Source organism: Saccopteryx leptura, chromosome X (genome assembly GCF_036850995.1).
Source record: "Saccopteryx leptura isolate mSacLep1 chromosome X, mSacLep1_pri_phased_curated, whole genome shotgun sequence".
Lineage (NCBI taxonomy): Eukaryota > Metazoa > Chordata > Mammalia > Chiroptera > Emballonuridae > Saccopteryx > Saccopteryx leptura.
The window spans coordinates 50364913-50389149 of NC_089516.1; positions in this window are offsets into that span (position 1 = coordinate 50364913).

Sequence of the window (24237 nt, forward strand, 5' to 3'; positions counted from 1 at the left end):
AACTGCCTTTTGACCCAGCTATACCACTGTTAGGAATATACCCCAAGAACACCATAGCACTGTTTGAAAAGAAGAAATGCACCCCCATGTTTATGGCAGCATTGTTCACAATAGCAAAGATCTGGAAACAGCCCAAGTGTCTATCAGAGGATGAGTGGATTAAAAAGCTTTGGTGTGTGTGTGTATGTGTGTGTATATATATATACACACACACACACACTGTGGAATACTACTCAGCCAAAAGAAATGATGACATCGGATCTTTTACAACAACATGAATGGACCTTGGTAACATTATACTGATCAAAATAAGTAAATCAGAAAAAACTAGAAAGTATATGATTCCATACATAGGTGGGACATAAAAATGAGACTCAGAGACGTGGACAACAGTGTTGGGGTTACAGGATGGAGGGGAGGAGAGGGAGGGGGTTAGGGGAGGGAAAGGGCACAAAGAAAACCAGTTAGAAGGTGACAGAAGACAATTTTAACAATGTCACCCCATCAAAATTAATAAAAAAAAAGAATTTGTCTCACAGCTAATTCAGGCAGTTAGAAGAATAGTATAAGGATGCTAATTCTGCTTCTCAGGTCACATCCTGCAAAAGGGGCCCCAAGCAAATTGGTGATTTGGCTCCTCTGATTTTGCCAATTGGATTTAAAAAAAAAATAGGTCAGGAATGCCCTGAAATGGAACTAACAATACATTAGCATAAATTTAAAGGACTTTTAGATACTGGAGCTGATGTATCTGTTATTGCTAAGCTACATTGGCCTCCTTCCTGGCCCACTCATGCAGCAGCCACAGAATTACAAGTTATAGGGCAGAGTAAATCCCCTCAACAAAGTTCTAGTTTCCTACATTGGTAAGATTAAGAAGGTCATTCTGGATTTTTTAAGCCTTATGTGCTCCCTGGATGGCCAGTTAATTTGTGGGGTAGAGATGTTTTGAAAAATATTGGAGCATTTCTTGTCAGTCCTAATGGTTTAGTCAGTACTCAGATGCTTGATTGGGGATTTTTGCCCACCAAGGGACTAGGGAAAGAAGAGCGAGGAATTCTCATACCCATAGAAGTGGCACCCAATACCAGAAGGTGTGGATTAGGATATCAAAATTTAGCATAGGGGCCTTGGTAGCTTCTGCTATCTCAATAATGCATTGTGCAGACCTAATTACTTGGAAATCAGATAATCCTGTATGGGTAGACCAATGGCCCCTTTCTCAGGAGAAACTTAGGGCAGCTGCTCAATTGGTACAAGAGCAGCTACAGCTTGGGCACATTGAACCATCTAATAGCACAAGGAATACACTTCCATAATTTGATCTTGTTGCCTCCTGGACTATCAAGGGGCATAGGCGACCCTTACAGCTTATAGGTTTTTGAGCCCCAAAATTATTGTTGTTCCTTTTTTCAAAGGATCAACAACAATGGCTCTGGAAAACTTCCACTAAATGGCAAATCACTCTTGCAAATCAATGGACAACTTTATACTGAAACTGTCAACTTAAAATCAGCTCAAAGTCTAGAATTACATGCTATGAGCATAGCTTTTCAGCATTTACCATATTCTCCCTTTAATCTATATACAGACAGCAAATATTTACTTATGGTGTTTCCACTATAAAGACTGCTGTCTTAGGGACAAATGCTGATGAACTATTTCAGCAGTTCCTCCTTCTTCAAAGACTTGTATGTCAACATAGAGCTCCATGTTTTATAGGACATACTTGAGCTCACTCCATGCTCCGTGGAGCTTTAGCACAAGGGAATGCCCCCCCCTTTTGTATTTTCCTGAAGTTGGAAACGGGGAGGCAGTTCAGACAGACTCCCCGCATGTGCCCTACCAGAATCCACCCAGCACGCCTACAAGGGGGGGATGCTTTGCCCATCTGGGGTGTTGCTCTGTTGCATCCAGAGCCATTCTAGTGCCTGAGGCAGAGGCTGCAGAGCCATCCTCAGCGCCCAGGCAAACTTTGCTCCAATGGAGCCTTGGCTGCGGGAGGGGAGGAGAGAGACAGAGGGGAAGGAGAGGGGGAGGGGTGGAGAAGCAGATGGGCGCTTCTCCTGTGTGCCCTGGCCAGGAAGCAAACCCGGGACCCCTGCATGCCAGGCCGATGCTCTACCACTGAGCCAACTGGCCAGGGCCTAGGAATGCCGTTGTTGATCAAGCTACCCAAAAGAAAATTATTTGGAGCAACCAGGACAGATCGAGCAATTCTGTGTCATACTATTTATCACTAGAATGCTGCAGTCCTCTGTAAACAGTTTCAACTTTCTCAGGAAGCAGCACGGCAGATTGGGAAATCCTGTTCAAGGAGTCCTATACTACAATATGCCCCTTCATTTGGAGTTAACCCTCAAGGACCCATACCAGGACAACTTTGGCAAATGGATGTTACTCATATACCTTCATTTGGCAAACAGTCCTATGTCCACGTTACAGTGAATACATATTCTGGATTTATAGTAACCTCTGTCAGAACAGGAGAGGCTGCTGAGCATGTTATAGCTCATTGTCTCTATGCACTGTTCTATTATTGGATTTCCTAAACTGGTTAAACTGACAATGCTCCTGCATATGGAGCAAAAACATTTACTGTATTTTGTCATTCTTACAATCTTTAAAGTCAAATTATTATTAAAGTGTATCCAGCAAATATTTTAAGGTCAATTTAAAAAAATTAAAAGGGAGGAGTCATATCCTGGAACTCCTACGGGTCTACCATATCATGCTTTTTACCTAAAAAAATTTTAAATTTCTTTTGAATGCTGATGAACAGGAAATGCCAAATCTTTTTCTTCTGCAAACTACTACCTTCTTTATTTGATCCAGCTAATAACACTGTTTTGTCTTTTTCCAAATAGCCCCAGATATATGGAAAAGATTTAAATAGGTGGATGGGGATCCTCAAACCCCTTAGCGAGATCTTCTGAGTATGGCCTTTAAGATACCAAGAGGTACTACTTTACATTCCCACCAACAGTGTATGAGGGTTCCTTTTTCTCCACAGCCCCTCCAACATTTGCTATTACCTGTCTTGTTAATAATAGCTAATCTAACAGGTGTGAGGTGGTATCTCATTGCAGTTTTGATTTGCATTTCTCTAATAACTAAAGAAGATGAGCATCTTTTCATATATCTGTTGGCCATTTGTATTTCTTCCTGGGAGAAGTGTCTGTTCATGTCCTCTTCCCATTTTTTTATTGGATTGTTTGTTTGTTTGTTGTTGAGTTTTATGAGTTCTTTGTATATTTATCCTGATTTATTGATGTCACCCCATTATAAGTAAAATTATTTTTAAAAAAAAGCCAACAAAAGATGAAAAAAATATGTCACCTCTGTTGAGACTAAAATATCTTCTCCTATAAAAAAAAAGATACCAAGAAGTAGAAAAAGGCCAATAGAAATTAGGGGAGCTACCAGATTTTCGGACATGCTCCTTGTGATAGCTCCTAACAGACTGAACTGGGGTTGGGTTGCATTTTTCAGGGATTTGCCATGGTGTTGGGGCCAACTTGGACTTGGTGAACATGTTAAGGACACTACTCTTTTATGGAATCTTGCTGTATTGGCCAAGAGTTCACATAAAGGCTTTAATCACTGTAAAAAAAATGGAGGACTGGATAAAGAAGTTGTGGCATATATACACCATGGTATACTATTCAGTCATAAGAGATGATGACATCAGATCACTTAAAACAAAATGGTGGGATCTTGATAACATTGTATGGAATGGAATGGGTAAATCGGAAAAAAACAAGAACTGCGGGATTCCATACGTTGGTGGGACATAAAAACGAGACTAAGAGACATGGACAAGAGTGTGGTGGTTACGGGGGGGGCGGGGGGAGGGAAGGAGGGAGAGGGGGAGGGGGAGGGGAAGGGGCACAAAGAGGGCTAGATGGAGGGTGATGGAGGACAATCTGACTTTGGGTTAAATGTATGCAACAGAATTGAATGACAAGATGACCTGGACATGTTTTCTTTGAATATATGTATTATATGTACTCTGATTTATTGATGTCACCCCATTAAAATAAAAGTTTATTTAAAAAAATTGTCCTCAACTTTCTGAAGTATGAGGAGCATAACTGGATTATTTGTGTGGATCTTAAAATGGTAAATTTCCTGCTAGGACATCAGAAAGGTTTTACAAATATTCTTGCTTTCTGTGTTTTTGGGAAAGCCGAGCTCGGGAGAAACACTGGACACAGAAGGTGTGGCCTAAACGTGAAGCTCTGGAAGGATGCATGCAAAATATTGCGAATGAACCTGTAGTTAATTGAGACAGGATCATTTGCCCCCACTTCTCATCAAACTTGGCTTAATAAAGCACTTTGTTCAGGCTTTGAATAGAGAAAATAAATGCTTTCAACATGTCATTTCCGCTTTTCCTGTCTTGTCTTTTGAGAAAATAAAAGCAGGTGTATTTGATGGACCTCAAATTCGAACCCTCCTACATGACGAAGAACTTGCCAGGAAGATGAATAAGGAGGAGAAAGCAGCATGGCCATCTTTTGTGGCAGCTACAAAGAACTTCCTTGGCAACAAAAAAGCAGAAATCTATGAACTTCTGGTTCAAAGGATTCTGTTGGCTTTCCTTGACATTGGATGTAACATAAACATTAAAATTCACTTTCTGAACAGTCACTTTGATAAGTTTCCCAAAAATCTTGGAGCTGTTAGTGATGGCAGACTTCTCCTGGAGCATCAAATAAGATTTTCCTCAACAAATACATAAACACAAGAGCTACAAACGCAAAATATTGCCTGAATAGAATTTAAATACGTTTTGTGCAAATTTTATGATTAAAATAAGTGTTTTAATATGTTTTATTTTAAAATTGTAGACAAATTCTGATGCAATTATATCTTTTAATGTATTAGTGTATTTACTGATTTATATAAATTATTATATTTTCACATAGATGATGCCCAGGAAGACATTCTACTTCATTATATTAAACTAAGTGCTGAAAATTTTACAGTAAGATGAAAACCTAAAATCTTGAATTGCAAAAAAAAATGTAGTTTACAGAGAGAAACTAATGTCAGATTTGAGATCAGCACACTCGAATTAGGTAAGAATAAGTGTTTTTATGGAGGCAACAAAAAATTTTTTTCCTAGTGTTTTTTTTTAATATGTTGAATTCGATTTGCTAATATTTTGTTTAGTATTTTAGCATCTGTATTCATTAGAGATATTGGTCTGTAGTTTTCTTTCTTTGTGTTGTCCTTGCCAGGTTTTGATATGAGAATTATGTTGGTCTCATTAAATGTGTTTGGAAATATTGTTTCTTCTTCAATTTTTTGGAAGACTTTTAGTAGAATAGGAACCAAGTCTTTGAATGTTTGGTGGAATTTACTAGTATAGCCATCTGGTCCTGGACTTTTATTTTTGGGGAGGTTTTTGATAGCTGTTTCTATTTCCTCCCTGTTTATGGGTCTGTTTAGACTTTCTGCTTTTTCATGACTCAGTCTAGGAAGATTGTATTGTTCTAGGAATTTTTCCATTTCTTCTAGATTGATAAATTTGGTGGCATATAGTTTTTTATAGTATTCTATAATACTTCTTTGTATATCTGTGATATCAGTGATAATTTCTCCTCTTTCATTTTGGATTTTGTTTATATGAGTTCTTTCTCTTTTTTTCTTAGTGAGTCTTGCCAAGAGTTTGTCAATTTTGTTGATCTTTTCAGAGAACCAGCTCCTTGTTTTATTAATTTTTCTATAGTTTCTCTGTTCTCCATTTCATTTACTTCTGCTCTGATTTTTATTATTTTCTTTGTTCTGCTAGTTTTGGGTTGCCTTTGTTCTTCTTTTAGTTCCTTAAGATGTGAAGTTAAGTGGTTTTCTTGGGCTTTCTCCTGTTTGTTCATATAGGCCTGTAGTGATATGAACTTCCCTCTTATTACTGCTTTTGCTGCACCCCAGTAATTCTGATATGTCATATTGTTATTTTTGTTTGCCAGTATGTATCTTTTTTTTTTTTTCTGAAGCTGGAAACGGGGAGAGACAGTCAGACAGACTCCCGCATGCGCCTGACCAGGATCCATCCGGCACGCCCACCAGGGGCAATGCTCTGCCCACCAGGGGGAGATGCTCTGCCCCTCCGGGGGGTCACTCTGTCATGACCAGAGCCACTCTAGCGCCTGGGGCAGAGGCCAAGGAACCATCCCCAGCACCCAGGCCATCTTTGCTCCAATGGAGCCTCGGCTGTGGGAGGGGGAGAGACAGAGAGGAAGGAGAGGGGGAGGGGTGGAGAAGCAGATGGGTGCCTCTCCTGTGTGCCCTGGCCAGGAATCAAACCCGGGACTTCTGCACACCAGGCCGACGCTCTACCACTGAGCCAACAGGCCGGGACTGCCAGTATGTATCTTTTGATCTCTGCTTTTATGTCTTCTTAGACCCAATCAATTTTTAAAGATATGTTGTTTAATTTCTACATTTTTATGGGTTTGTTTACCTCTTTTTTGCAGTTGAATTTTAGTTTCAAAGCTTTATGGTCATAGAATATGTCTGGTATAATTTCAATCTTTCTGAATTTGTTGATGTTATTTTGTGGCCCAACATATGGTCAAATTTTGAGAATGTTCCATGTACACAGGACAAAAATGTATACTCTGGCACTTTGGGGTGACATGTCCTGTAGATGTTTATGATATCCAATTGTTCAAGTGTTTTGTTTAAGTTCAATATTTCTTTATTGATTTTCTGTGTGGATAAAGGATCTAGAGCTGTTAGTGGTGTACTGACATCTCCAAGGATGATTGTAATTTTGTCAGTTTTTGTTTTTAGGTCAGTCAGTAGCTGTCTTATATATTTTGGTGCTCCTTGGTTTGGTGTATATATATTAAGAAGTGTTATGTCTTCTTGATTCAATATCCCTTTTATCATTATGAAATCACCATCTTTGTCTCAGATTACCTTTGTTTTCTTGTAGTCAGCATTTTTAGATATGAGTATGTCTAAAGCTGCTTTTCATTGAATATTATTTGCTTTGAGAGTAGTTTTTGAGCCTTTCACTTTGAGTCTGCTTTTATACTTGTAGCTTAGATGTGTTTCTTGAAGGCAGCTTACAGTTGGATTTTTTTTTGACCACTCTGTTACTCTGTTTTTTTGTTTGTGAGTTCAATCCATATATGTTTAATATAATTATTGACATTTGAGAGTTTCCTATTGCCATTTTATATGTTTTCTAATAGCTGTATTTCTTGTTTAGTTCTTTTTTTCTTCTGCCATTTGTTTCTGTTTGGTTGTATTCCATACTTATTTCCTCTGTTTCTTCTTTTTTGAACCCATGTGTTCAGTAGTGGTATCTTCAGGGGTGGTTACCATTAAGTAATGGAAAGGATACCTATCAAGTTCATTGTATTACATTATCTCATGAGTGCTTCTGCACTACATCCTCCTTTACTACTGTTAATCTTTGTTATGTTCTCTTTTTTTCTCTTTGTTGTCACAGATTAGTCTTATTTTTATTGTGATCTTGATGGAGCTTTTACTTGTAATTTTGTTTTGCTTTTTTGTATCTGGTCAGAAAACTCCCTTTAGTGTTTCCTGAAGTGGGGGTTTTCTGGTGATAAATTTCTACATCTTTTCTGTATTTTTGAATGTTTTTATATCTCCTTCATATTTGAAGGATAGCTTTGATGGATATAGTATTCTAGGCTGGAAGTTCCTCTCTTTCAGAACTTTAAATATTGGGGACCACTCTTTTCTGGATTGTAGAGTTTCCACTGAGAAATCTGATGATAGTCTAATGGACCTTCCTTTATATATTGTATTGTTTTTCACTGGTTGCCTTGAGAATTTTTTCTTTGTCATTGGTTTATGTTAATTTTATTATGATATGCCATGCTGTAGGTTTGTTAGGGTTAAGATAAGTGGGTGTTCTGTTTGGTTCTTGAATTCAACTCTCTAATTCTTTCTGCAGGCTTGGATAGTTCTCGTCTATTATTTGTTTGAATATGTTCTCCATTCCATTTTCTCTCTTCTTCTTCTTATGTACCCATTATTCTTATGTTGTTTTTTTATGATGTAGTCAGACCATTCCTGTAGGGCTTTCTCATTATTTTTTTAAATTCCTGAGGCTCTCTTTGCTTCTTTCTGTAGTGTCTCTAATTGCCTGTATAATGTCACTCATTTTCTCCTCTTTCTGGCCTGTTTTATTAGCTAAGCTTATTACCTCATTTTTCAATTCATAAATTGAGTTTTTCATCTCTGTTTGATTTATTTTTATAGTTTCAATGTCCTTGGTGATTTATTCTTTTTGTTCATTGAATTTTTTTTTCAGCTTCCTAAATTGCCTTTCTGTGCTTTCTTGTATTTCCCTGAGTACTTTTAGGACCTCATTTTTAAATTCTCTGTTGCTTAACTCCAAGGTTTTCAAGCAATTGAATTTTTTTCTATAGCTTTCTCCACACCTATCTGAGCTACATCTCTGTCTTTTGTAGCCATAATATTTGATTTGTTTCTCATTAGTGGTATTTTAAAGTGGTATTGTTAATAACACTAATAAGAGTTGACTTTTTAAAAGTTTTTTTGAGAAAATATGGTTAAAAAAATGAAAATTCTATTGTGCTAAGTGGAACAAAAACTACATAGAACAGAGAGCATGATTTGGGGGAAATTGACAAGGAGACAAAAATTGGGATAAAAACCCACAAAATGCCACAAGAAAAAACTTTGAATCAAGAATAAAAATATTTGTTTGTAAATTATAGTTGAATGAGAGAAAAAGTTAAAGAGAAAGGAAGAAAAAGAGAAAAAAATTGAAAAAATACAGTGAAAAATGAAAATTTTATTGTGTTAAGTGGAACAAAAACTACATACACTGGAGAGCTGGAGTGGGGGGGATGATAAATAGATAAAAAGTGAAGTAAAAAGCACACAAAATGCCACAAAGAAAAAATTTGAATGCAGAATAAACTAATTTGTTTGTGAATGAAGATTGAATGAGAAAAAAGTGAAAGAGAAAAGAAGAAACAAAAAGAGACAAAAAAAAAGTTAAAGCATTTGGAATGAAACTCTCATAGAAAAAAAAAAACAAGAATGAAAAATGTAACACCTATGGGTTATGAAGTTCAAAGTGAAAAGGAAAGAATAAAAGAGAAAGAGGTTAAATTGACCAAGGTGAAAGAAAAAAAGAAAAAAAATACAAGAAAAAAAATGGAAAAAGTTAAAAAGAATGTGGATTTTTTCTGGTTTGAGAAGTTATCTTCTTCTTTCTTTCTTTCTTTTTTTTTTCTTTTTCTTTTTGGTCAGTGGTGCTGTACCCTAGGTTTTGCCCCTGTGGCACTCTTAGGTAGAGATTTGCAGCTGATGTGTTGCTATGGCAATTACCTAAGCTAGGCCTCAGTCTTTTTGGTAGGCAAGGCTTGTTAGCATTTGCAGGCTTTTACAATGGGAGAGTCAGTTTTCCCGGTGCCTTTCCCCATGTCTCTCATTCCTGATTCAGCAGCTTGGGGACCCAACTGTGAAGTTGCCCCAGCCACTGCTTGGAGATCAAGAGTCTCTAAGAGATGCCAAATCTCCCCCTCTAGCCCTGCTCAGAGTAGAGTTCTGGGTAAGGCTTTGCCAGCCAGAACCACCAGCATAAGCAGGCTGGACTGGGAGCCAATTGCTTTTCAGGTGTCTTTCTATGAGCCTCCAGGCATGTCTAGTATGCCTCAGCACTCCGCAGGTGTACTTTTTCCAGGCTTTTTGCACTTTGTAACCTGTATCAGCTGGAGGGAAGATGCTCCAGTCACTGCCTGCAGAGCAAGAGGTCCTGAAAGCTTCCAAGTCTTTCTTCCAGGTCCGCTCAAAGCACAGCTCTGGGTAAGGCTTTGTCAACCTGAGCCACCAGCGTAAGCAGGCAGGGCAGTGAGCTGACTTCTGGTCAGGCTTCTTTCTAAGGTTCCTCGGGTGTTTCTAGTTAATTTTGCCTTAGTGCTCCACGGCTCTGCTCTCCACAGGCTTCTACCTTGTTGGAATACTATAGCCTAGCCCACCCAACTTCCACAGTGTTCTCTGAGGTCTGCTCTGTGGAAATGTACTCTGTAACATGTATTGGCTAGCAGAAAGTTGCCTCAGCCACCGGCTACAGAGCAAGAGGCCCTAAGAACTGCCAAGTCCCTCCTCCGACTCCACCCAAAGTGCAGCTCTGGGTAAGAAGGCTCCGTCAGCCAGAGTCACCAGTGTAAGCAGGCAGGGCAGTGATCAGATTGTGGGTTAGGCTTCTTTCTAAGGATACCAGGGTTTGTCTAGTGCAGGGGTTCAAAACCTATAGCTCACAAGCCAGATGTGGCTCTTCTGATGGCTGCATCTGGCTCACAGACAAATCTTTAATAAAAAAATAATAACATTAAAAATATAAAACATTTTCATGTATTAGAATCCATTCATTTCCTACTGCTCATGTTCATGGTTGCTGGTAGCTGGAGCCAATCACAGCTGTCTTCTGGGACAACACCAAATTTTTATTGGATAATGCATAATGTACATGGATCATTGTATGGCTCTCACAGAATTACTTTTTAAAATATGTGGTCTTCATGGCTCTCTCAGCCAAAATGTTTCCCATCCCCTGGTCTAGTGACTCAGCATTCTGTGGGTCTGATTTCCAGAGGCTGGTAGCCTGCAGCAAGCTTCCTGCATGTCCAGCCCCCACCAGTTCTGCAAGTCTGTTCCATGGAAATGTGCTTTGTAACCTGTATCAGCTGACAGAGGCACCCTGCCCAGACAGGTCCAGTTGTAGGAAACCCAGCCCTTGCATACCTCCCGTGTGCTGTTGGTTGGGGATCTGGGATTACACAGAAACTCTGGCTACAGCCCATGCAGAAGTCCACTGCTGACAGTCTCTGAGCCAGACCCTTCATTTGCAAATGTGAGTGCCCACTCCAGAAGCACCAGGTGGAACCACTTGCACACTGCCTACAACCACAGACCAGGAGTCTGGGAGTGTACAAACCCAAAGCCGCTTCGGTGTCATTCTCTACAGGCAACCCACTAGCCCACCTCTGCTGGGGTATGCCACTGGTGCTATCTTTGCATTTGTAATCTCACTCTGAGCCTCCGGTGCACTCACTTCTTCCCTCTATCCTATCCCTCCTTTCCTCTCAGTTCCAAGTGAAAGCAGCCCTTCCTTAGGTCAGTGAGGAAAGCAGAATACTTTGTTCTCCATCTTATTTCCTTCAGAGTGGATTATATATTCAGCCACCTTTTCGCCCTATCATACTTTTGTTTGATGTATGTGTATTTCAGATGCTCCTGAGATTGTTTTTCTGTCTCTAGTTGTTGAATTTGTTAAAATTTCAGAGGGAGATATCGGGAGCACCCCTCATGTTGCCATTTCTCTGATGTCACTCTTAGTTTAATTCTTAGACATTATGCTCTTTTGTTTCCAGTTTTATAGACAACTCTTAAAATTAGTCCTTAAATATTGGCAATATGTATTATCATTTCCATTTTTAAATGATATAATTGAGAACACAGGAAGTAGAAGTTGGATTTGAACACATATCTAACATAATCCACTGACTGATCTATTTCCTTTAAATACAGTTACCATATTTTCCCATGTATAGGATGATGCACCTTAATTTTGGAGCCTGAAATTAAAAAAATATTACATAAAGTTATTAAACTCAAATTTTATTCATCATAAAATTTATACAACTCCTCATCACTGTCAAAACTCCCATCCATTAGCTTGTCCTCATCTGTGTCAGATGATGAATCACTGTCTTTATATATTGCCTTGTCCTGAGTTCTATCTATGACATCTATAATATCACAACCACTGTATAAGACAGACATATTTTATAGATCCAAAATCTTTTTGAAAATGGGTGCATTTTATACATGGGGAAACATGGTGACTTTGACTGTATAATATGGTTTTAACTAAAGAAACAATGTATACTCTTTTTCTTAGACTTTTTTTTGAAATGTTTTTGTTCATATGATGCATTGAGATTATGGGAATTCGGGTTAAATAAAAAAAAAAACACATAGGTGAGAAGCCACTGTGCCACTTCATCTGCAGATGTTGTAAAGTACCAAAAGTTACAGAATTGATATTAATATTTTGGGAGGCTTGAAGAATATTTTATTAATTTGGGTTAAGGTGTGCAGAGAAATTGTGAGAAATAGTCTCTGTACTGTGTGATTGGCATGACCAGGATGGCCCTTGGCATTGTATTGTAAATGCAAAGGGGAAGAAGACATGGATTCCCAGACATTCCACCATACCTGTGGGGAAAGGGGTGAATGGCTAGCCAGGTACAGGGAGAGAAAAGCCAAAATAAACCTTTTCTTATAGCAATGAAGCATTTGCGGGCATTTGTCCCCACAGAAATTACCTCTCCTATGTAAAAACGTGTGGTTAACACATGTGACTCTAGACAGAGAGATAGCAGATGAATACTAGATAATATAGGAATGCTTTTAATATGTAAAGAGACATCTTTCTACCATTGTGTTGATTTGTAAATTTTGTTTTCTCCAAAATGATGTATGGCTTGCAAATTGAACATGGTCCTATCATGTTAAAGGACATATGACTATAACCAATAGTGGTAAAGGGCTCCAAATAACAATTTTTGCTTCTGTACTTCCCACTTACAAAACTATAAAAACTAGGTAAAACAAAGGGCCAGCGTGCTCTCCCTCAGACGAAGTTGCTGCCGCTTGGTCAAGCTAGACAATAAAGGTTTGATGTGTAATAGATGAAATTTGTTCATGTCTTCAATGTTTCGGGTCCCTCCAGATTAGGCTTAACACAGGAATGGCATGATTTACATACAGTACATATAGCTTCAGAAGACTTATGAAGGAGTCACCAAATGGAAGGGATTTTGATTTAGCAATTGTCATGCAAACTCATTTAATAAATCAAAAATAAAGCCACTGTAAGTAAAACAGATAGTCTTGCCAATTTAAAAAGGTTGACATAAGACAACAGAAATGTGGCAGGTAGGCTCCTCTGGGACATGGAAAAATATGCAGTGCTTCTTTTTTACTTACTAACAGGTAAGAAGTGTCAAGTTAAAAAACTCACCAACATTTTTTTATTATCAGAGAAAGCTAGCTTTGGTGCAAAGTGGGTGTATGCTGTGAAAGAAGAATTATGTCTCCCACTCACAGGCAGCTGGAATATATAGGATCCTAGTAACATCATGCAAATCTCTTCCCATTGGAGATTCAGGTCAGCCACTATACTGTTGGGTCCTGCTTCTATTCCTTTTTAGTCAAGAAATAATCTACTACCTACCTACACACTTGTACACATTAAAAAAATCAATTTTAATTACTTTTAGTATCTATAAATGTCATTTCTCTCTGATTGATGTTTTTGTTTAAAGTTACTTGTTTACCTTAGATGATTTGTGCTGGGGTCCCAATGTCACATTTTTATCATTCACGATAGGATGTGACCTCAAATGGGCTCTAAAGCAGTCAAGGAAAAGGCAGAGAAGAAGCCATCATTAATAGACAGAGTGGGTAGAGATTATTACCAACATGATGCCATAATTTGCATAGGGTCACAAGACAAACATTGATCTAAAGTGTTCCTGTGAATGGAAAGTGGGCAGAAGGTAAAAACAGACAGTAAATCATGAGGTGACATATGCTTTATAAGATGGAATTTGATTCTTTTTTTTTTTTTTTTTTTTTGTATTTTTCCGAAGCTGGAAATGGGGAGAGACAGTCAGACAGACTCCCACATGCGCCCGACCGGGATCCACCCGGCACGCCCACCAGGGGCGATGCTCTGCCCACCAGGCGGCGATGCTCTGCCCCTCCGGGGTGTCGCTTTGCTGTGACCAGAGCCACTCTAGCACCTGGGGCAGAGGCCAAGGAGCCATCCTCAGCACCCGGGCCATCTTTGCTCCAATGGAGCCTTGGCTGTGGGAGGGGAAGAGAGAGACAGAGAGGAAGGAGGGGGGTGGGGGTGGAGAAGAAAATGGGCACTTCTCCTATGTGCCCTGGCCGGGAATCGAACCCGGGTCCCCCGCATGCCAGGCTGACGCTCTACCGCTGAGCCAACCGGCCAGGGCGATGGAATTTGATTTTTAAATAAGTAAATAAGTGAATGCTATGTCATAGTCATAAGAAACTTGACAATCAAGAGGATATTAAGATGGCAGCAGAGTAGGCGGACTTACAGCGCTCATCATCAAACTGGAATACAAATCAATTCAGAAAAAATCAGCGTGAAAAACCAACTCCGGACTACAAGAACAGCTCTCAAAAACCAAGGAGCAAAGAAGAAGCCACAACAAACCTGGTAGAGAGCACCTGAATCTCCCCTGCTTACAGGAACAGAGGGGGGGTGAGGCTGAGAGCCCAGAGTAGATCTCACTCCAGGGAAAAGAGCAGAAAATACTGCTCACAGCCACTTGCCTGGCGACCAGAGAGTGAGATGTGTTGAAAAGACCAGCTCATCTTCCAATTGGAAAGCAGAGAGAGTGGGACAGACTGTGAGGGGCAAAGGAATGCAGAAAATGAAATAAAAAAGCTGATTCATCCATGTTGGAGGCAGCCACAGCTGGGTGAGAAACTGATCCTTCCACAAAACATTACTGAATTTCTTTTGGATCAGAGATCTCCAGACATCTCTCCAGCTCCAATCAGCGCAACAAGACACAGCTGAAAACAAGAAGTGGGGAGGAGGGGCAGTAACTCAGGTCTCCATGAAGATCTGAGATACACCTCCCCCTACTGAAGCTGAAAGAACACCCTGCCCCCAGAGAGATTAGTTGGTGGAAGTGGCCTTCAGAGTCTCAGGTTACACCCATCGCATTCCTGGATACAGTTTCAAGGAAGCACCCTGCTGAAATGAGTAAACAGGACTACCACCTGTTAAGAAAACAAACAAATCAAGACTTCAAAGCTGCCCAAATCTGAAAGTGGATTACAAATAATAGCTGATACCAACCCAAGAAGACCTAGAAATAACACAATTGAAAACTGGAGGCAGAGTACACCAAGCCTAGATACAACCAACTCTATAAACAAAACACCCAAACACAGATAATGAGAAGACAAAGAAGTGCAATCCAAACGAAACCACAAGAGAAACCTTCAGGAGGTGAACTGAGTGATATGGAAATAATCAAACTTCCACATGTGGAGTTCAAAATAATAATTGTAAGGATGCTTAGGGATCATAGAACAACAATGGATGGTCATTATGAACACCTAAATAAAGAAATAGCAAGTATAAAAAAGGATATTGAAATATTAAAAAAGAATCAGTTGGAGATGACAAATACAATATCAGAAATAAAGACCACAATGGAAGAAATTAAAAACAGGATGGAAAGAGCTGAGGATTGAATCAGCGAGTTGGAAGACAACTTGAATGAAGGCAAGAAAGCAGAGAAGAAAAATAAAAAGAGACTCAAAAAGTCTGAGGAAACTCTTAGAGAGCTCTGTGAGAACATAAAGAGAAATAACATTCGCATCAGAGGTTCCTGAAGAAGAAAATAAAGAACAAGGGATAGCCTCTTTGCGACTGTTCTTAAGGCAGCTATGAGGATTCTACTTATCAGTGCAGACACTAACTGCCACTGGAGGAAAGACACAACCTACACACAAATTAGTTAGAATCACACAGGCAATTTATTACTCACAAATCCTTTTGGCGTACTGGTGTACAGCTTAAAGGGTCCCTGTCAGCATGTTCCTCTCGGCTTTCTTTGGTCAGAGAGGCAAGGAGACAGTCCTTGTTCATGTTGGAGTCTGAGGGACTTAATGCAGCAGGGAGGCCCCTTAGCTTGAGTACCTTTTCTAATCAGTGCCTTCCAACAGGTGTTAATCTACAAGATTATCATCTCAAACCACCTTTTTCTTTTTTCTTTTTTTTTTTTTTGTATTTTTCTGAAGCTGGAAACGGAGAGACAGTCAGACAGTCTCCGGCATGCGCCCGACCGGGATCCACCCAGCACGCCCACCAGGGGGTGACACTCTGCCCACCAGGGGGTGATGTTCTGCCCCTGCAGGGTGTCGCTCTGCTGCAACCAGAGCCACTCTAGCACATGGGGCAGAGGCCAAGGAGCCATCCGCAGTACCCGGGCCATCTTTGCTCCAATGGAGCCTCGGCTGTGGGAGGGGAAGAGAGAGACAGAGAGGAAGGAGAGGGGGAGGGGTGGAGAAGCAAATGGGCGCTTCTCCTGTATGCCCTGGCCAGGAATCGAACTTAGGACTTCTGCACGCAAGGCCGACGCTCTACCACTGAACCAACCGGCCAGGGCATCAAACCACCTTTTTTGGAGTTCCTTGCAGGGAGTCCTTTTTATGTTAATCTACTAAAATGTTACATCAAGCCACTTTTAAGATGTTCCCAGGGGGGCCTCCTTTCTTCTTCAACCCAGAGTTATGACATCAAGCCACTTATCTATATGTAACTACATGCACACTAACTGAGCCCTGTGCAAAAGGCAGAGTCTCTTTATCATACTTGTACACACTATATTAATTCCTATCCAGATGGCATAACTTTATTTAATTTTCTTAATTGATTTTAATATTATATCTTAATTATTTTTATATATCTTCTATGTTTTCCTATATTTCTTTATATTTAATTACTATAACATTATATTACTACAACAAATAGTAATAAAAACTTACAAAATTATATCTTATTTGGAATAATCTAAAAATTATATAAAGATTTAACTAGATACTATGTTAACTAAGGCTGGAAGAAAACATGAAAAACATAATACTTTCAGAACTAATATATACTCAATCAGCAAATGATCAGAAAAACTTTTCATTGGGGAATAAGAAGGTAAGAGAATTCAGCCCTGTTGTAAAGTAACGTTCCTGGAACTTACCTCTACGGGTTTATGTAGAGACACCAAGTTCAAATAAATTTTTGAGAAGTTTTATTAATAGGAGAAAATTTATTAATAAGCCAGCTGCATATAACAACACAGGGTATAGCTGACCCAAATCATGCAGTGTCCAATATAGCTCTGAGGCAAGTTATATACACTTGATCTCATACAGGTTGGCAGAAGTAGTAGGAAGAGGAGAGCATGACATAATCATTAACATTTGTCTATAGGGTTTATAAAAAACAATCTTACATATTAAAACTTATAAGGTAACACAATAGGAAAAAATGGTGTTTTACATATTAAAAGACATTCCTAAATCTTTTAGTGTTTATCTGCCATCCCTTTGTTTTAGAAGTACATACATCAATCACATGATTTCAGGAGGGGGGTGGCTTACATGATGTCAGAGGATAATAGATTGTGAATCACCCATTAAGGAGAAAGGGGAAAAAGGAAAAGGCTGCTTAATCTTTCTTCCCTTCACCCTGCACCTGGCTCCCTGTTTACCTCCTTCCTCACAGGTGGGGAGGGGAAGGGATCCAAGTCTCCTTCCTACTTTTATTCGAAAGCTAGCATAAAACCTCTCCATTTGCAACACAATGCTGCCCTCCATCCTGAGTTGCTGCAAATCACACATAAGAATAAAAAATCATATTTACAAAATCACTCTGAATGCTTGGCCTAAATTAAAAATGCCCTTTAAGCTTCTCAGTAAAAGGGGTTTCTTATCTCAGTACATAGTATATCCATGAAACTCACACATTTCTCTCTTATCATTTTCTACAGAAAGGAATGGGCAAAACACCTGACTCTTGCTCCTAAAATATTAATCTTTGCAATTCTTTGGTACCTTACCACACCCTGAGTAAAACAATCTTACCTGGATATCTTGGGTATCCCTTTAGTCTAAAAAGTATTATCCCACTCTGGAGTTCAGTGTCACAATTAAGTTAAGTAAGATTGTAGAAACACTGTTTTCCTCATTTTCTTAAATCCCCCAGTCTTTTTATTTTAATTGCATTAATAATACATTTGTTCTGTCATCTAAAGTGTAGGGCTCCTTTCCAAATTTAAAATATGGCCTGTTTTTCTCTCTCTCCACATTTATTATTTCTAGCAGTCTGCACTGGGTCCATAGCTTTGAGTGAGCCAAATGCTGATTCAGAAAAGGAAAAGAACACCAATTCTCCCAGAAGCAAAAGCATTGCTGATTAGGAAGACCTTTGTCATCTCTGTCAGGTATAATTTGACTAAATCTACTTAAATAAGAAAGAACTAGAGGTCTCAAAAACCTTTTGTGCTGTTAAATGAACAATAATCATAGTGCAAAAGGGAAAAAGAAAAAAAAGTAAGAGAAAAAAAAAGGACCTTTTTTTTCTTTTGTTCTCAATTGAGAACCTCTAAGGTTTCACAAATGAAATTTGAATCTTTTCTCACTAAATGAGGTTCTAACTTGATGGCAAAAGGCCTGTGCAGAAATACCGTATAATTAATTATGCCTTGAAGTGTTGTAAGGTACCAAAAAACTGCAAATTAATATTGATATTCTAGAAAGAAAAGGTCAGGCTTTCCTGTCCTTTCCTTGGAAAATGGAGAAAAAGAAATGTAAAAGTCTCCTGACTTACAAGGCGACTAGGGTCATTTGGTTTTAAGTTCTCTGAAAGTATTAAGGTTAACTGAGAAACTTCCTCTCTTTCAATAGGAGGCAGAGTTTATATACCACCTTGCATTGATTGTAGTTCTCCATTTTCTGGAATTTTGAGAGTAAAATGCCTCTAAAATAGTGTGGGAAGAGCAACCCTGAAAGATTTGTAAATGTCTTTGATTGTGTTACCTTGAGAGTCTTAATGTTTCTGTATATGCCCTAGAAAAATGTTATAATCTTGTTAATAATTGTGCCATCATGTCATGCTCTCCCCTGCCCATGTGTGATCAAGGGTATATAAGCAGCCCCTGAACTATTTTTGAGATTGCACATTTTGGGCCTGATGTCCTGTTTCAGCCATATGCGGCCGGCACATTAATAAATCTCCTTCTTTAATAAAACTCTTCAAAATTCATCTGGACTGGGTGTCTCTATGTGAACTCGATGAAGTGAGGTACAGTGCCCTTCAGAATCTGGGGTGCAGTACTTTATAACATTTGGGGGCTCGAATGGGATTCAGTGTATCGTGTCACCAGATAGAAACACCCCGAGTCAGACAGACTCTCCACTGAGCTGCCCGACCCCGCTTGGATCCCGAGAAGAGGCACCACCTGAGATGTTCCAGGGATCCTGGTTTTCCTGTGGGGTTCAGACAGTTCTCCAGTAGACACCCCTGGTTCCCAAATTCAACAATTTGGATAATTCAGCAGAAAAATCAAGGAGGTAGGTAAAGCATCTCTTTTTGCTTTACTGAATGAATTCTTGCTTTCGCTTTTCTGTCTGGGACTGGTACCGGTCAACTTTGTTTGGGACTAGAATGTAGTGTAAAGCCAGTATACACTGCCACCATCACTGCCTGGCCCATGCAGGTTTGAATTGGATTCAGACAGATGGTAATGAAATAATGGAGCAAAAATCTGGCAGGCCATTAGCTTTAATCCTAGCTTGCACCCAGCAGGTAAGTAAAAACATACACTGGACTCCAAAACCCACTCATTCAGTGCTCACAAAGCCACTGACTTATATGAGTTTCCTAGAATCAAAAGTTTCTAACCTCACCAGTCTCATTCACCTCTGTTCCTCATCTCCTATCTGCATAAACTCTGCATTAACTGACATCTCCTTCAACACTCCACCATCTTGCCTGCTTTGCCTGGCCTCCTCCACATGGCCTCTCTCTGCTCTCTCTGCTCTCTTCTCTAATGCTAATCTAAAAAACAGAGAGAGCAAGCTCCCAGTCTGCCCCACTTTATAGTGCAGAAATCAAAACATTTAATCCAATATACAAAATAGGGAAGTCTCTAATACAAAGTCACTTATCTGAGGCATGATGGGATTCCACCACCCCACATTAAAAAGGGTAGGAAAGACTTAGTCTTAAAACCAAGCCCCAGGCTACAAGGATCCAGCCTGCCCCCAATACACATTAGTATCACCTGGATGATGGCTTCCATGTGGGCAGCGCCATCTTTAACAAAGTGAGCATAATATATTTTATCTGCCCAACATGTAGGTAGGGCAGATGTGGAGCCTTTGCTGATTTGGGACTCCAGGGATGTGGAATCAGTGGAGTAAGTAGGGCTTTCCAAGCTGCTTTGCTGAGCTGAAACTCTAAAAATCTGTAAGTAAGGTAGATCTTTTGTTTTGCTGAGCTGAAACTGCAGAGATGTGGAACTCCAATGGTATAGGTAGAATAGATCGTCTGCTTTGCTGAGTTGAAACTTTGGAGGTATGTAGGTGTTGGTCAAATTAGTTTGTAAATATGATATATGTGTTTGCTCGCTTGTGATTTGTGTTGGGTGTGGGGGACGGGCTGTGGGGAGGCAGGGTCACTGTAGCCTAGGGTTTAGTTTTAAGACTGGGCTTTTCCCCACACCCTTGACTGATTGTATGATCTGGGTGGTGCACTCTCATGAGGAATCCAATTATGCCTCGGATAAGTGGCTTTGTATCAGAGACTTCCTTGTTTGTATTTTGGATTAAGGGTTTTTGGTTTTCTACACTATAAAGTAGGACAGACCAGGAGCTGGATCACACAGTTCTTGCTATCACGATTGCAGGGGCTTCCTTGATACCTTGCCCTTCATGGGAAAAGCTGGTTTTCTGCTTTTCCCTTGTCTTCTCTTATGGTTTGCCTGTCTTGGTGAGACACCAATAAATAGGATGGCCCATCATCCTCTGACTCCGCCATTTCTTTACCATCTGCCCGAATCCAATGGGAACCTGCATGTGAATGGCCACGATGGCGGCTCCTGGCCTTACAACTGGTGTAGTTTCCAGCAGGATTCAGAGATTGGTATGGGGCCGCCACCCTTGATGGGTGGGGTAGAGTACTGGTTGCTGCTCTGGCTCCCTATGGCTGTCCTTTTAGGGGCCATGGGCTACGTGTTTTTTACTCAAGAAGAAACAAGGAGCTCTGTGCAAGAAGCTGCCCGAGGTCAAAAGCTTCTGTATGAATTGCAAATAGAATGGCAGAAAAGGCTGGAATTGGAGCGAGCACTGGAGAAAGAATTACGGGTTCGTGAGTTGCAGTTTACCCTGGAAACTGAACGTTTGCAACGGCGGATTCAAGAGCTCGAGTCTCAGCTTCTGGCCAAAAGCCAGCAGCCACAGGAGCCTAAACGGTCACCAAAGGAGCAGCAGCATCCATGCCGGTGGATTGGTTTTGAGTCAGCGGGAGCAGGCGCATGCAACTCCTCTTCTAAGGATGAGAAGGCTCAGGCTGAAGCTGCCATACGCACACTGAGAGCCCGACCAGTGGTCGCCAAGAAGGTAAAAACCCAGAAACAAAGAGTCCCTCAGGGGCAGCCACAGCCTCCTGCCAGGTAATGGAACACTCTGTGGTCCGGCCCTATACCCAGGCAGAGCTGATGGAGTTGGGGGCACAATTTAGGCAGAAACCTACTGAATCCCTGGTAACCTGTTTACTACGATTATGGGACATAGGGGTGGATGGCATCATGCTCTCTGGAACAGAGATGGAGAAATTGGATGCCATTACCACACACTCTTCCTTGAGGCAGCGTCTTCAGAACTACCATGGCAACCCAGGAGACCATACCCTATTAGAATGGGTGATGGCTATCATTAGTATGGTCTGGCAGAATGCTGGAGAATTGCCGGGGGCAATGAGTCGGTGGCAGTGTTACAGTGAGTTAGTAAAGGTCCTTCGGGAACTAGGTATGAAAAATGCTGTTTTCAACCCTGGGTCCCGTGGGACAGACGAGGAAGTGTTTACGGCAAAAATGAGGGAATTTGTCCTTGCTAGCACCCCGTCAGCCCTTTTTGGGTCACTTGTGGCTATTTTGGGCCCCTATGTGGGGCAGCCCATCAATGCAGTTACACAGATGGTAGCAGATTTGGGAGAGCTGGAGGCCGCTCGGGATCATAAAGCAGTGAGGGCTGCTGCCTATGTTGCCCCCCCCAACTAACAAGGGAAACGGGCCTATAAAGGTTAACCGAACGCAGATGTGGGTAGACTTGATTGCAGCTGGAGCAAATAAGGGGAAATTGGATGGCCAGTCTAATAAAATTCTTTTGGAGCTTTGGCGACAGCTTAAACCAGAACAGAAGTTCCAGCCACTGAGACGAAAGGCCCCAGCAGCTACCAATAAAATGTTTGGTGCGCGCACAGCTCAGTTACAAGATTATATGATAGAGACGGCCGAGGGAGAGAACTCCCAAGACCCATTGTACCAGTTTGAATAGGAAAAGGGCCGAGGGACCCGTCTAATGGGGGTGGGCGGGGACCGGAGGCCACATGTGGAACTGGCTATCCACTGGTCCCCTTCCAATGTACAACAGGTGTTGGCCTTGGTGGATACAGGTGCAGAATGTTCCCTTCTCTATGGGAACCCAGAACATTTTGCTGGGACCCCAGTGGCCTTTGATGGTTATGGGGGCCAAACTGTTCAAGTGAAGACAATAAATACTCCATTGGGGATAGGGAGACTGCCTCCTAAGCCATATAAGGTGTATATATCTCCTATTCCTGAATATATTTGGGGGGTAGATGTCTTGAAGGACTGTGGTTGGAAACTACAGCTGGGGAGTTCTGGCTGCAATCAGGGTTGTGAAGGCAGTATTGCGGAGACACACATCACATTCCCCTTTGCAATTACCCATCCCTCGGCATGTGACTAACACCAAGCAGTATCGCCTGCCAGGTGGTTATGAAGAGTCACAGGGACAATCCTCGAACTGGAAAAGGTGGGGATCATCCGGCCATCACACAGTCCTTACAACTCCCCAGTATGGCCTGTGTGCAAAGCAGATGGAACATGGAGAATGACAGTAGATTACAGAGAACTTAATAAAGTTGTTCCCCCTTTGCACGCTGCTGTTCCCTCGACAGCTAACATGATGGATCGGCTAAGCCATGAGTTGGGGACATACCACTTTGTGGCAGACTTGGCCAATGCTTTTTTCTCTATTAATATAGCTGCAGAGAGTCAAGACCAATTTGCCTTCAGTTGGAAAGGGAGACAATGGACCTTTACAGTATTACCCCAGGGCTATTTGCATAGACCCACCTTGTGCCATGGGCTGGTGGCTGCGGACCTGGCTAAATGGAAACAGCCAGAGGTAGTCCGCATGTACCATTATATTGATGATATTATGCTAACTAGTGATTCTCTTCCAGAATTGGAGCAAACAGTCCCTACCCTGCTATCCCATTTGAAAGCAGGTGGCTGGGCAGTTAACGAGAACAAATTACAAGCACCTGGGTTATCTGTTAAATTCTTGGGAGTTGTCTGGTCAGGTAAGACAAAAGTTATCCCTGATGCAGTTATAGATAAGATCCAAGCATACCCCGTGCCCACTACGGTAAAACAGTTACAGGAATTCTTAGGTTTGTTGGGGTATTGGCACCAATACCCCAACATATAAGTTACTATGCCCCTTATACAATCTTATTTGAAAGGGGGTTCGCTGGGATTGGACTGAGCAGGTGCAAGGTTCATTTTCAGCTGCTAAGAGAGCTGTCAAGGTGGCACAGGCCTTGAATGTGTTTGATCCTGCCAGGCCCTGTGAGCTGGGTGTTCGTGTAACCTCGGAGGGGTTTGGATGGGGCTTGTGGCAGCAGACAGAGCACCTACGGCAACCTATTGGGTTTTGGTCCCAATTGTGGAAAGGTGCTGAAGTTCGTTACTCATTGGTAGAGAAGCAGCTGGCAGTTGTGTATGCAGCCCTCCTGGCCACTGAGGGTATTACAACCACAACACCAGTTATAGTCAAAACAACAGACCCTATAGAGCTGGATGGGTGAGAGATTGGGCAACTAAACCACGTAGTGGTATGGCCCAAATGTCCACCCTGGCCAAGTGGGGTGCCTACCTGCAACAACGCTGTGCTCTTAGCACCAGCCTGTTGAGGGCAGAACTGCAGGAAGTCTTGGGTCCAGTCACCTATGCGACCTTAGAGTCAGGTGCAACTGGGGCTCAGGAGGCAGAACCTGAGGTCAGTCCCTACCAGGAGGGGTGGGTGCCCATCCCCGAGGATGCCTGGTATACTGATGGTTCCAGCAGGTGCCAACCTGCCAAATGGACAGCTATCACCTTCCATCCAGCCACTGAGACTTTGGATGAACATGGGTACAGGTCAAAGCAGCCAATGGGCAGAATTAAGAGCTGTTTGGCTAGTTGCCCATAATGAATCTTCACCTCTGGTGATCTGCACTGACAGCTGGGCTGTCTATCGTGGACTGACCCTTTGGATTGCTACTTGGCACATTAACCAGTGGATGGTAAT